Source organism: Papaver somniferum, chromosome 8, assembly GCF_003573695.1.
Source record: "Papaver somniferum cultivar HN1 chromosome 8, ASM357369v1, whole genome shotgun sequence".
Classification (NCBI taxonomy): domain Eukaryota; kingdom Viridiplantae; phylum Streptophyta; class Magnoliopsida; order Ranunculales; family Papaveraceae; genus Papaver; species Papaver somniferum.
The window spans coordinates 63,226,768-63,241,611 of NC_039365.1; the positions used below are offsets into that span (position 1 = coordinate 63,226,768).

The 14,844-nt window shown below is 41.3% G+C and overlaps 1 pseudogene; it reads left to right on the forward strand.

The window, feature by feature from the left end:
* The first annotated feature begins 7,687 nt into the window (after nucleotides 1-7,687).
* LOC113304515 lies at nucleotides 7,688-11,154 on the forward strand (annotated as a pseudogene).
* Nucleotides 11,155-14,844: the final 3,690 nt, after the last annotated feature.

The window sequence follows — 14,844 nt, forward strand, 5'->3', positions numbered from 1 at the left end:
TATTGCTTAGATCCATGGATTTACATTTTTTAGATCTCGTACGAACCTGTCTTTTCAGTGGGTTTTCGTAAATTTTCAAAGGATCTACATTCATTTTCAAAGGGATCTTCTCGCGTTTTCACGTACTTTCAATAAATCTGCACTTTTAATAAGACTTTAACCCATGTATTTTAACTCATATGTTTTAATCAAATGAGCCTCACTAAAAGTTTTCTCTGTGGCCCTCGGGCAGTTTTTCCCTGTCTTAGAGTAAGGTATTTCGCAAACTAACCCGATCCGCACGGACATTTCTGTTTCTCGCTGTTTGAAATTCCCTTGTGCAGAAAGAAAGCGACAAAAGGACCCGCGATGGAAAAGGCGCAGGAAGCAGGAAAATCCAAAGCCTCGTCAAAGGAAGCACCAAGGACAACCCCGGTCATCACCGAAGCAAGCAGAAAGGAGACAAAGCCAAAATGACTAGTCAGAGGCAGGATACTGCGGAAATCACTTCGCCTATGAACGCTAACTCCGTTGCAGCCGCGGCTCTCAGAGAAGCGGCGACAAAGTACAGTACGGCTGCGGCAGCCCCGAAGGCTGCAGAAGCCAGCAAAACTTTTGCTACGAATCAATTTCATCAACCAAAAAAAGGGTGGATGAATCCAGAACACATCAACCCGTGCACCCGCCAACCTTCGGAATGCGATCAACAAACGATCAGAATCAAACTGTGACGGCGGCTCTAACACCGCAGATGGGCACTCAGCCTGATTTGGAAATGCCAACAATCGAAGGTGAACCTCTACCACCTTTAGTGCAAACCGTAGAAGAAGGCGGCACCATGGACGTAATAGCACGAGCTGGGACTCCTAATCAGGGGTCAAACCAATCACATCGATTGATGGCTGAGCTCGAAGAATTGAAGAAGAGCCAGCAGGTTTACGCAGATGCCGTAGCTCTGCTGGCCAGAGAAAATCAAGATTTAAAAGACCGGATTGCCCTAAGCACGAAGACCAGCCAACAACTTGATGAAGCAAATTCAAAGGCACCAGAACCTAATCGAGACCGAAGAGTCATCGTAGCAGCTAATGGAGACGCGTCTAGGGGAAGTAGCGCATCCGACCCGGATTATAATGACGGAGAGTCAGACTATCACGAGCAGAAGAGCGTAGGGCACCACCGCGCGATTGAAGAGATGCGTGATGAAATGATGGCCGAGATCAGGCAGTTAAAAACTAGACAAGGCGGGGGAAGGTTAGAAGAGGTCATGAGAGAGGCTAACTCCACGCCCCTAACAGTCACGAAGATCTGCCACTGGGGAATCCCCGTTTCTCCTCACTTATGGAGCTGAAGCAGTCATCCCAACAGAGATCCTCATGCCAACCACAAAGACCGAAGCATGGGAGAAAAATCTCACAACATACATGATGTTAGAGAGATTGGACGACCTGGAAGGAAGAAGGGAAGCAGCATGGCAGAAGATGGAAAATTATCAACGAAGACTAGCAAGGGAGTACAACAAAAAGGTAAAGCTTCGAAATTTTGTAGAGGGGCAGTATGTGATAAGAACAATCCTACAGTATCAACGAGAAAAGAAATGGGGAAAGTTAGCACATACATGGGGAGGACCTTTTATAATACACGACATCGCGGGAAACGGTTCCTACTATCTTCGCAATCTGAAAGGCGAGGTCCTCCGGCATCCTTGGAATGCTAAGTGGATCAAACCGTACTACCCATAGGAGCAACGCAGCTTTGCATCTGCGTGAAGAATACCAGAAGAAGAAGGCAGCGTAACCGCTCTACATGTTTCTATCTCTGGACGAGGAGTAGCAGGCCTCAACCTATCAATCAAACAAGCTTTCTGAAACCTTCAAGTAAACAAAACTTATCAACAATATTGGGGAAAGTAGTTAATCTACAATCTCTCAGGGCTCCCCCATCAGTGTCCATGAGTGTAAGACCAGGGGGAAGGCACCCAGCAGAAAGAGATACCCAACCAATCTTAAGGCAACGGGTCGACGGAATAGGTGTATGTAAATATTTTAACCCCATATCCTAGAACGTTTCCTCGGCCCCCACCATCTTGGAATCCTCTGGCCCAGGGTTCGCCAGCGGGGTGACAGGTCTCAAGACGATCACGAAGGTACCTCCCTTCGGTATCGCACCCAAAAACTTAAAACATTCTTCTTCTTTTTTTAATGTCCTTCCTCACAATGCTTAAAATAAAAAACAAAGCTTTCCTTTTCACGAGAGAGTTTCTTGAGAATTTCAACAAAGCTTGACCATTTAAGTATTAAGTATTTCTATTTAAGTGTAATGCTCTAAGTTTTCCTTTTCCCATTTAGATATAATGGGATGTAACGCATATTAATTATGTATTAGTATCATTATGCATTAGTGAATGAAAGTAAAAAAAAATGATAAATTATGGCAACAAAATTCGGAAAACCAGACTAACGGCTAGGTAATCGAGCCGTCGTTATGGAAGTAGTAATTAACTAATGGCCAGTATTACCCACTGAGACATCAAATTCCCAACCGAAAAATTTACTGGAAAACATATAACATCCAAATAAGGCAAATGACCCAACCGTTTTGGGGTTTATGGTTTGGTCGTGGTTTATTATCCAAGCCGTATATTTGATAATTTCAGTTTTTCCTCAATTTAGGTCAAAACTATAAGTATTTACTGCTTAACACCTCGCCGAAAATGCTTATAAATTTTCAAAGATAAAATTGAACTAACATAAAACATAATAGACCAAAATGGATTTTCATTCATTAAAGGAAATAAAATAGCGTTATATTGAAATAAATAAAATGCAATAGATCATAACATTGCTTATTAGTAGGTTTCAGGGTTCATAGTATAGGGTAAAATCATATGTAGGCTTTTCCAAGATACAATAACAATCTTCAAAATCAAAATTTCCTTACAGACTGCCTCGTAATTTGTATAGTGCCATACACCACTGTAAAAACAAACAAATCAATTAAAAGTCAGATAGTAATATTGAAAATTATTTCTAATAAAACTTATTACTCTAAACTTACTTTTATATCATATAGCGTAGTTGACGAGTGTTTAAAAAACACCTCTCTAAGTATCGATTGATTATGCTTTCTTAGCTAGTTTTTTTGTGAAATTGTATTATTAGCTATCTTTTATATTTTATGGGAATTTTGGATCTTATTCCCGAAAAGAACAAGAAATCGTCCAATTAGCTAAAAAAAAAGGTAGAATTATCATTGCATCGGAAGTAACTAGCTGAAATCCATTATGAATTACTGGAGGCAGTCAAGGAAGGAAGCCATTTGATTCTAAACGGGTTTACTATAATCACCCTCTTGATGAGTGCCAAATAATGTATATATTTATCCCTTTTTGTTGGCATTTTAACTCATCTTTTGTGCATTAATTCTACATTTTATCCCATATTCTGTATTTTCATTGTTTTCAAGAATAAATATTTTTCTTACTTAATTTTGCATTTTTAGGTAATAAATAAAGTCTGGATGAATTGCGGAGCGGAATAGAGCAGAAAAGTAGTGAAAAGCCGGGAGGAATTACGCAAGGAAGCCGCAAAGAATGGAGCGCACGTCCAAAAAGCTGGAAGTGGGCTCAAGAAGAAGAAAGTTGTTCTTAAAGAAGAAGTGGGCTCAAGGTTTTCCAAGCCCAAACTCATTTCCCAAACCCATATTCTATACCCAAAAGCCTAAAACCCAAATCCATACCCGCTTGCGTCTTCAGCCGTCAGATCAGTTCTCAGAAGCATCCGACGGTCGCTCCCTTGCTGTGCATCGAAGTTTGATATCTCCGCCTTACACTACAGTACCTAACTCCATCAAGTACCGTTCGTTTCGTTGTATCTCTTCATCCGACGGTCGCTCATCGCCTGCCTCCGCATCGCCGTCAGATCCACCTACCATCTTCCCATCCATCGGTCCAGCTTCGCGAAACATCAAAATCCTCTACACCTGCTCAACACCCTAGTACCCGAACCCTACACCCATTAGCCAAACACACCCTTCTCCCAAATCCATCGAATCCATCTTCTTCCCCTCTCCTGCAACAGTGACCCTTCCCCCAAATCACTCCACCATCTTCTCCCCCAAATCACTCCACCATCCTTTCCCCAAATCATTCAACCATCACCATAACCTCCACCATCACCCGACAGAACAAACCCCCAAACAATCCCCCTAAACCTAGCTGTTTTATCCTCTCTCACCAACTGTCCTAGGTGAGGTTGATAAAACATCTCGATTTAGGGAAATTAATGGTAGCAGAAGATTCAGGAGGGAGCATAAGGACGATTCAAAGCATGGGTGCTCGATTTCAAGGCTCAATTTTCAACAAATTAGGTAACCCTAATTTCTGATTTTTGGGAAAAGGGGGAAGAACCCTAATTTTAATCTGTGGGTATAAATATGTACTGTTGGGTTGTGTTATAGACTATCTCTGGGCTAGCCAGTGAACAATTTATTGAATCAATTCTCAATTTCCCAATTTCTGTTTAGCAACAGTTGAATGTGTGTTTCTTGTATGTATGTTGCATTTGAATTTAGTCTGTTGGATGAATGCTTTGGTTATACTCATGTCTAGCATGAGCTAATTCACTGCAACTAGGGCTCTGATGAAGCCTAGTGCACTGTTGGATGATGCATGGTTAGGATAGTATTCTTATTGCCTGTTTGCTTGAGCAATGAGAAGTACTCAGTGCTCTGGCATGCCTGTGATTGATTGTGCTGTCAAAAGACAATCAATTCTAGGGGCATATCAGTGAGCAAGCTGATTTTCATCTCATTCTAGATGTATGCATAGGAACTCCAACTAAACCTAGATTGCATTGCTTGATTAGGGCACAAGGTGGATTCAATTGCCTTAGTTACTTCACACAATTCTGCATTTTGCTCTTTGTCAGTCACTATTACTCAATACCCTTGCCTTAGGCTGCTGCCTTTGTTTCACTTCTACTCTAGAAACTTGTCACTGTCACTATAGTCACTGCCATTAGCTCACTGTGAACTTAGCTAGGAAGACTTCTTGTATGCTCCTCTTCCCGGGGACAAACCCCACTCATCACTTATATTATAAATCTTGACCTTGTATACTTGCAAGTGTTTTGTGTGCTTCCCCATTTTCACACCAAGTTTTTGGCGCCGCTGCCGGGGAGCTGGCTGCCATATTTTTGAAGTTTTCATAGCTGTTGTGGCCTTGTTGTGCTTGCATAGTTGGGTGTGTTCATTGCTATCTTGTTCACTTGCTAACTGCTGCTGGAGCTGTGCATTATTTGTTGTGCTGCCAAGCCTGCTGCAAAAGCCTGCTGCGCTGGCTGCTGTTGCTGTTTGCTGCTGGTGTTGGTGCCTCTCTGCCAAGCTGTGCTGTGTTGTGCTGCCAAGCCAAAGTCTGTGCTGCTGTTGCTGTTGCTGCTGGCTGGTGAACCAAAGCAACTGCTGCTGCCAAGTGAAGCTGCTGGGCTGCCAACTGAAGTGAAGCTGCTGGGCTCTGCCCTCTTCTAGTGGGCTTGTACTTTTCTGAATTGGGCTTCACCAAGTGCTGCTGGGCTCTGCCTCCTTTTGTTGCTGGGCTTCGTGGTCTTCTGTGAGCTGGGCTTCGTTGCTGCTCTGCTGGGCTCTGCTCCACCTGTTGCTGCTGGGCTTGACGTGAGCTGCTTAGGACGATCATAAAGCCCAACTGGGCTGTGCAACTAAAAGGGGACTAAAAGCCTATTTTTGGGCTTCCCTCCAAAAAACAAGTAAGCCTAACCCATGAGTTAACCCACTTGGGCCTCATTTAAATTCAAATTCGGGCTTGTAATAATTAATTTAATTATTTATTTGGGATTGTAATAATTTTTATTTTCTTTTCTTTTTTTTTTTATTTGGGACTGTAATTTTTTTTTTTTTTTTTTTTTTTTTTTTATTTTCTTTTTTTTTCTTTATGGGCTTGTCTTAATTATTATTATTGTTTTTATTTTCTTTTATGAGTTGTGCTAATTTATGCTAGGTTTAGTTCAAAATTTTCCAAAGCCCATTTTTAAACCAAAACAAAATCCCTTCTTTAAAACCAAAACCCATTCAAAACCAAATCTTCATAACCCTTGTGGGCCAAACTGTTTCCGATTGCTCTGACTAACATAGTTAAGGTACCTACTAGGACATGATTGTGACCTACAGAGACCAGACAAACAGACTTGTTAGAATTAACCCAGACGAACCTATCGAAATTCTAAGTTCTGAGGGAGACAGTCCAGATCAACCAGAAACAATGGGAGAACCCCGTACCCTCAAGGATTATATGTACCCAACTAGAGCCAGTCAACCTTCTTGTATTGTGCCCGAGGCTAATGGCCATTATGAGCTGAAATCAAGCACAATACAGATGCTTCCTATTTTTAGAGGTGTTGAGAATGAAAACCCGTACCACCACGTGAGAGAATTCGAGGAAATTTGTGGAACTCTGCGTTTCACTCAAATGACCGACGAAACCCTGAAGTTAAGGCTTTTTCCTTTCTCCCTGAAAGATAAGGCAAAGGCCTGGCTCTATGCTTTACAGCCTCAATCCATCATGACATGGGATGACCTCATAAAGGAGTTTTTCAAAAAGTTTTTCCCGAACCACAAGACTGCGACAATTCGTCAAAGTCTGAATAGCTTTGTGCAATTAGAAGGTGAGACCTTAGCTAGCTACCTGGAGAGATTCAATGAATTATTGCTCCAATGTCCCCATCATGGTTTTGAAAAATGGAGACTTGTGCAAATTTTGTATGAAGGTCTAGATGTGTCCACCCGAACAACGGTTGAGTCGATGTGTAATGGTCTATTCGTAGATAAAACTGCTGACGCGTCTTGGGACTTCTTGATTGAAGTAGCTGAAAAGACGCAACAGTGGGAATCCATCCGTGAAACCAGAAAGACTACATCCGAAGCAAAGGCTTTTAGGATTGAAGCGGATTTTGAGGGAAGAGCAAACATGGCATCAATAGTTAGGAGATTAGAAGAGTTAGAACTACATAAAAATTCAAAACCTTCCACCACTACTCTCCGAGAACATGTCGCTTCGTCTGTTTGTGCTGCTTGTAACGACCCCAACCATCAATTCCAAAATTGTCCGATTTGCTTGCAGTCCAGGAGTCTAGGCTTGAACAGGCACATGCCATGTTTCAAAAACCAGAGCATAACCCTTATTCACAGACCTACAATCCAGGATGGAGAAACCACCCTAACTTTTCATGGTCAAAAGGACCCACTCAAGGAGGACCATCTCAACCCAATCAGAGCTATCAAAACAATCAGGGATATCAGAACAATCAAGGTTATCAACACCCGAGAAACCCTCAACAACAATCAAACTCTCAACAACAATCATATCCTCAACACAATACCGACAAGAGATTATCCACCCTAGAGGAAATGTTCCAGAGTTTGATGCAAAGTCAGAAAAATCTAGATCAAAAGATGGATCAAATGTGTGAGAGAGAAAAGGGTAAACTTCCGAGCCAACCCCAACAAAATCCAAAGAGGATATTTCAAACAGGCACAACATCCTGCACTGAAACCTCACCGATCAATCCATGCCATTACCACCCTCCGAAGTGGTAAAGTCATCGAGAACAACGTGGGCGAACCTAATGAATCTGATACAAATTCCACGCTGTCTCCACAACCCCAGAAAACCAAAGAATCTGAGCAAGTTGGAAAATCTGACAATTCTACTGCTGTGAATGTCCCTTTGCCAACTCATCTCCTGTTGCCCCATTTCCTCAAAGATTGATCTATCAACAGAAAAGTACCCATTACAATGAGATGTTAGATCTGTTCAAGAGAGTCAACATCAACATTCCTTTTCTTGAAGCAATCAAGCAAATCCCTGCTTATGCCAAATTCCTCAAAGACTTGTGTACTCAAAAGCGCAAGCTCAATGTGCAAAAACGTGCTTTCTTAGCTGAGCAGGTGAGTTCCATCATTCTGAACAAAACTCCACCCAAGTTTAGGGATCCAGGATGTCCAACAATTTCTTGCACTATAGGAGAACACACGGTCAATAAAGCGTTATTAGACCTAGGTGCAAGTGTTAACCTACTGCCATATTCTGTTTATGAGCAGTTAGGTCTTGGGGAGTTGAAACCAACATCTATCACTCTACAACTGGCAGACCGATCTGTCAAGATTCCTCGTGGAGTGGTCGAAGACGTTTTGATCAAGGTTGACAAATTCTATTTTCCCGTAGACTTCATTGTCTTAGACACTCAACCTGTACAAAACCCAGACTGTCACATTCCTGTCATCTTAGGACGTCCTTTCTTGGCTACGTCCAACGCGATCATTAATTGTCGGAATGGAGTGTTAAAACTGTCTTTTGGTAACATGACGGTAGAATTGAATGTGTTCGATATTAGTCAACAACCTGTGAATCTTGATGATGATGATGTGCATGAAGTTAATATGATTGAAGGATTAATGCAAGATTCGTTGACTAACATTCTATCCGTCGACCCCTTTCAAGCATGTATGGAGAACTTTAACCCTGATTCCTATGATGATGCATACTGTAGTGACGTCCTATCTCTGCTCGAATCTGTACCTCAAATGGACGTCACTGAAAGGAAATATGAAGTGGAACCACCCTACTCTCTGATTCCAAGCTTATTCCATCCATTGTTGAGCCACCCAAGCTTGAATTGAAAACATTGCCTAGTACGTTGAAGTACGCATTCCTAGGTTCTTCTGATACTTTACCTGTCATTATTTCATCATGTTTAGACACGGAACAGGAAAGTAAGCTTTTAGAAGTACTTAAGGAACACAAAGAGGCCTTAGGATGGACCATCTCAGATCTCAAAGGAATTAGTCCCACCATTTGCATGCACCACATTAACCTTGAAGAGAATGCCAAACCATCGAGGGAAATGCAAAGGAGACTTAATCCTAACATGAGAGATGTAGTCAAAGGAGAGATCCTGAAACTACTTGATGCGGGTATCATATACCCAATTCCCGATAGCAAATGGGTTAGTCCCATTCAAGTTGTGCCTAAGAAGTCAGGCATTACTGTAGTTCAGAACGACAAGAATGAATTAGTCCCTACTCGTACAACCACAGGATGGCGAGTATGCATCGACTACAGGAAGTTGAACACAGTAACAAGGAAGGATCACTTCCCGCTCCCTTTCATTGACCAAATGCTAGAACGTGTGTCTGGACACAGTCACTACTGTTTTCTAGATGGCTTTTCCGGTTATAACCAAATTCACATTGCTCCGGAAGATCAGGAAAAAACTACATTCACGTGTCCATTTGGGACGTTTGCTTATAGACGTATGCCCTTCGGGTTGTGTAATGCACCTGCTACTTTTCAGCGTTGCATGATGAGCATTTTTTCTGACATGATAGATAGTTTTCTCGAGATCTTTATGGATGATTTCTCTGTTTTTGGTTCCTCGTTTGACGAATGTTTGAAGCATCTTGCCCTCGTGATATCCAGATGTAAAGAAAAGAACCTTGTTCTAAATTGGGAAAAATGCCATTTTATGGTGAATTCAGGAATAGTTCTAGGACACATCATCTCAGAAAAAGGAATTGAAGTGGATAAAGCTAAAGTTGACCTCATTCAACATCTACCACAACCTTGCTCTGTGAAGGAGATCAGATCATTTCTAGGTCATGCTTTTTTACCGGCGATTCATCAAAGATTTCAGCAAAATCTCCAGACCTCTGTGCAGTCTTCTCTCCAAAGATGTTGCCTTCAATTTCGATGCTGCTTGTGTGAAGGCATGGGAGGAATTAAAAACCCTTCTCACCACCGCTCCTATAGTCCGACCACCCGATTGGAAGCTTCCGTTCGAACTTATGTGTGATGCCTCTGATTATGCTGTTGGTGCTGTTTTAGGACAGCGAGTTGATAGACTACCATATGTGATATACTATGCTAGCAAAACCCTTAATGATGCCCAACTCAATTATTCAACTACCGAGAAGGAATTGCTTGCCGTCGTTTTCGCATTAGACAAGTTTAGATCTTATCTGATAGGGTCTAAGATCATCATATACACAGACCATGCGGCTTTGAAGTATCTTCTTTCCAAGAAGGATGCTAAAGCTCGCCTTATTCGATGGATACTCTTATTACAGGAATTCGATCTCGAAATCCGTGATAAGAAAGGTTGTGAGAATGTGGTTGCTGATCATTTGTCTAGATTAACTTAGAGTCTATTGATGAATGTGAGCTGATTAGAGAATCATTCCCAGATGAACAGCTGATGTCTATCTCAGACCTTCCTTGGTTTGCTGATATTGTTAACTACCTCGCTACAGGTAGGATGCCCTCACGTTGGTCGAGACAAGACCGCTCTAAATTCCTGGCTGAAGTCAAACGTTTCCTTTGGGATGACCCATATTTGTTTAAGTACTGTCCAGACCAAATCATTAGGAGATGTGTCCCCAACACTGAACAGAAAGATGTGATATCTTTCTGTCATGACCAAGCATGTGGAGGCCATTTCAGTGCCAAGAAAACCGCTGCAAAGATCTTGCAGTGTGGATTCTATTGGCCATCATTGTTCAAGGATTGCCATGATTATTGTGTTGCTTGTGAACGCTGTCAAAAGCTAGGAAGCATTTCGAGGAGAAACATGATGCCATTGAACCCCATTTTGATTGTGGAGATTTTTGATGTTTGGGGGATAGACTTCATGGGTCCATTTCCCATGTCTGACAGCAAGTTGTACATCCTAGTCGCAGTTGATTACGTTTCTAAGTGGGTAGAAGCCATAGCAACCAGAACAAATGACCACAAGGTGGTACTTTCATTTCTAAAGGAAAACATATTTGCACGTTTTGGTACCCCTAGAGCTATCATCAGTGACGGCGGTTCACATTTTCGTAACAAGTACTTTGAGTCTTTAGTACGCAAGTATGGCATAACTCACAAGGTTGCTACTCCGTACCACCCTCAGACGAGTGGACAAGTAGAAGGTTTCTAATAGGGAGATTAAGCACATTCTGGAAAAGACGGTCAACCCGTCCAGGAAAGATTGGTCATTGAGATTGAATGATGCTTTGTGGTCCTATAGAACAGCTTATAAGACACCAATTGGCATGTCCCCCTATCGTCTAGTGTATGGAAAGCCGTGCCATCTACCTGTGGAATTAGAACATCGTGCCTACTGGGCAATCAAAGAGCTGAACTTTTCTCTGGACGAAGCTGGAATTCAAAGGAAACTTCAACTCAACGAGTTGGAAGAATTGAGAAATGAGGCTTATGACAGTGCCAAGCTGTACAAGCAAAAGATGAAGATATTTCATGACAAGCGTATTCTACGCAAATCCTTCACTCCTGGTCAGAAAGTCTTGCTGTATGACTCCCGATTACATCTTTTTCCAGGAAAACTGCGTTCCAGATGGAAGGGACCGTACCTAGTACGCACAGTTTTTCCTCATGGAGCCGTAGAGCTGGAGGATGTCTCCAACAAGAACGTTTTCAAAGTCAACGGGCAGAGATTAAAGCCATTCCTTGAGCCATTTCCACCCGACATTGAAACAACCGACCTGGAGGACCCAGTCTATGTGGACTAAACTGGTCCACTCTTTCCCTAAATAACCAAAAAAGTTTTCCAAATTTTTCCCTAAAAACCAAAATCTTTCGTTTTCCCATCAAAACCAAATGTTTCCCAACAAAACCAAATTTTTTCCAAAAAGTCCAATCCCATTAAAAACCAAATTTTCTTGTAGATAATGTGTTAGTTAAATTTCCCTTTGTGATATTTTGTGCTCATCCATTGTGACTCCTAATATGATGGATTTTTGCCTTGAATAACGGAGTTTTAATCGAGCTGCCACCGTACAATCGGGTATTCTCTCTCCTTTTACTCTACTCAGCATGTTCCTCTTCATATATTGTTTTATAATTCTTTCCATATTTTGAAACATTGAGGACAATGTTTAGTTTAGGTTTGGGGGTATAGAGTAGATACCATGATAATTTGCCATAATTGAAAAACGAACTCCTTCTTCTTTTTGAAAAAAATTGAAAAATTCCAAAAAAATTGAAAAATCAAAATTGAAAAAAATTAAAAAATTGAAAAAAATCATAAAAATGGAGCTCATTTACCTTGAAATGTTGACTCTTGTGCAAATATGTATTTTTATTAGGAGTCTTAGTCTAGATATTTAGGCACCCTGATTCTAGCACAATTCACATAGTGATAAGAAATTTGCACGCGCACGATCTACCAATACATGTATGGCCTCGATCTTCAAGGTGTTTGATAGGAAGTTACGATTGCCAATCACTTTAGAATACTGAACGAAACTTGACTAGCTTGTTCTTTGGTTGGTTGGGATAGAAGGTGGAGGTTACATTAAGAAAGACAACCATCGAATTTAACTGGGTGCATCAAAAAGGGCTACCTCTTGCAAAGTGTCATGTAATCTTTTGTTTCCTTTTGTATATGTATCAAAAGTGTTTCCTTCTCAATGAAAAAAAAAAAAGAAAAAAAAATCAAGTATTTATCAATTCCATCATCTCTTGTTCCAAAAATAAAAAGAGAAAAGTCAATGTAAATAAGAGTCATGTAAAGAGTCATTTTGTTGTTTTATTGTAATAAGCAAGGAGGGTGTATGCCATTGATGTACAACGCGAGTAATTGTGAAATACCTCCAACTCATTCACAATTCTCGTAAAGTCCGGACAGCTAGCTAGATTTCGACCTCAGTTCTTAGCCTGAGAAACTATCTCTTGGTGATTAGTAGTCATAACTTCAGATCTTTCTTTACACATGTGTAGATACACTTTACACTATTATCACATGTCTTTTTTTGTTATCAGTGCTAGGATTGTGCCTTCGATAGCTAGATTGACATCTCCATTTTGCTGTGAGCTTAACTGTTTTGCACATGTCACATTTGATGGAATCTGAGCTTATATTTTGACCTAGAACTTTGTAGGTACGTTCTAAGCAAACCTTCACGAGACTTCAACTCGTCCACTAGGGACACTTAGTGGTTTAAAAGGCTTAGTGCATACGCTAAATGCATTCGAGAGACCAGCGACAGTGGTATAGTTAGGATTTCCTTAGTTTTGTTTTACTTGAGGACAAGTAAAATTCAGGTTTGGGGGTATTTGATGAGTGCCAAATAATGTATATATTTATCCCTTTTTGTTGGCATTTTAACTCATCTTTTGTGCATTAATTCTACATTTTATCCCATATTCTGTATTTTCATTGTTTTCAAGAATAAATATTTTTCTTACTTAATTTTGCATTTTTAGGTAATAAATAAAGTCTGGATGAATTGCGGAGCGGAATAGAGCAGAAAAGTAGTGAAAAGCCGGGAGGAATTACGCAAGGAAGCCGCAAAGAATGGAGCGCACGTCCAAAAAGCTGGAAGTGGGCTCAAGAAGAAGAAAGTTGTTCTTAAAGAAGAAGTGGGATCAAGGTTTTCCAAGCCCAAACTCATTTCCCAAACCCATATTCTATACCCAAAAGCCTAAAACCCAAATCCATACCCGCTTGCGTCTTCAGCCGTCAGATCAATTCTCAGAAGCATCCGACGGTCGCTCCCTTGCTGTGCATCGAAGTTTGATATCTCCGCCTTACACTACAGTACCTAACTCCATCAAGTACCGTTCGTTTCGTTGTATCTCTTCATCCGACGGTTTCTCATCGCCTGCCTCCGCATCGCCGTCAGATCCACCTACCATCTTCCCATCCATCGGTCCAGCTTCGCGAAACATCAAAATCCTCTACACCTGCTCAACACCCTAGTACCCGAACCCTACACCCATTAGCCAAACACACCCTTCTCCCAAATCCATCGAATCCATCTTCTTCCCCTCTCCTGCAACAGTGACCCTTCCCCCAAATCACTCCACCATCTTCTCCCCCAAATCACTCCACCATCCTTTCCCCAAATCATTCAACCATCACCATAACCTCCACCATCACCCGACAGAACAAACCCCCAAACAATCCCCCTAAACCTAGCTGTTTTATCCTCTCTCACCAACTGTCCTAGGTGAGGTTGATAAAACATCTCGATTTAGGGAAATTAATGGTAGCAGAAGATTCAGGAGGGAGCATAAGGACGATTCAAAGCATGGGTGCTCGATTTCAAGGCTCAATTTTCAACAAATTAGGTAACCCTAATTTCTGATTTTTGGGAAAGGGGGAAGAACCCTAATTTTAATCTGTGGGTATAAATATGTACTGTTGGGTTGTGTTATAGACTATCTCTGGGCTAGCCAGTGAACAATTTATTGAATCAATTCTCAATTTCCCAATTTCTGTTTAGCAACAGTTGAATGTGTGTTTCTTGTATGTATGTTGCATTTGAATTTAGTCTGTTGGATGAATGCTTTGGTTATACTCATGTCTAGCATGAGCTAATTCACTGCAACTAGGGCTCTGATGAAGCCTAGTGCACTGTTGGATGATGCATGGTTAGGATAGTATTCTTATTGCCTGTTTGCTTGAGCAATGAGAAGTACTCAGTGCTCTGGCATGCCTGTGATTGATTGTGCTGTCAAAAGACAATCAATTCTAGGGGCATATCAGTGAGCAAGCTGATTTTCATCTCATTCTAGATGTATGCATAGGAACTCCAACTAAACCTAGATTGCATTGATTGATTAGGGCACAAGGTGGATTCAATTGCCTTAGTTACTTCACACAATTCTGCATTTTGCTCTTTGTCAGTCACTATTACTCAATACCCTTGCCTTAGGCTGCTGCCTTTGTTTCACTTCTACTCTAGAAACTTGTCACTGTCACTATAGTCACTGCCATTAGCTCACTGTGAACTTAGCTAGGAAGACTTCTTGTATGCTCCTCTCCCTGTGGACAAACCCCCACTCATCACTAT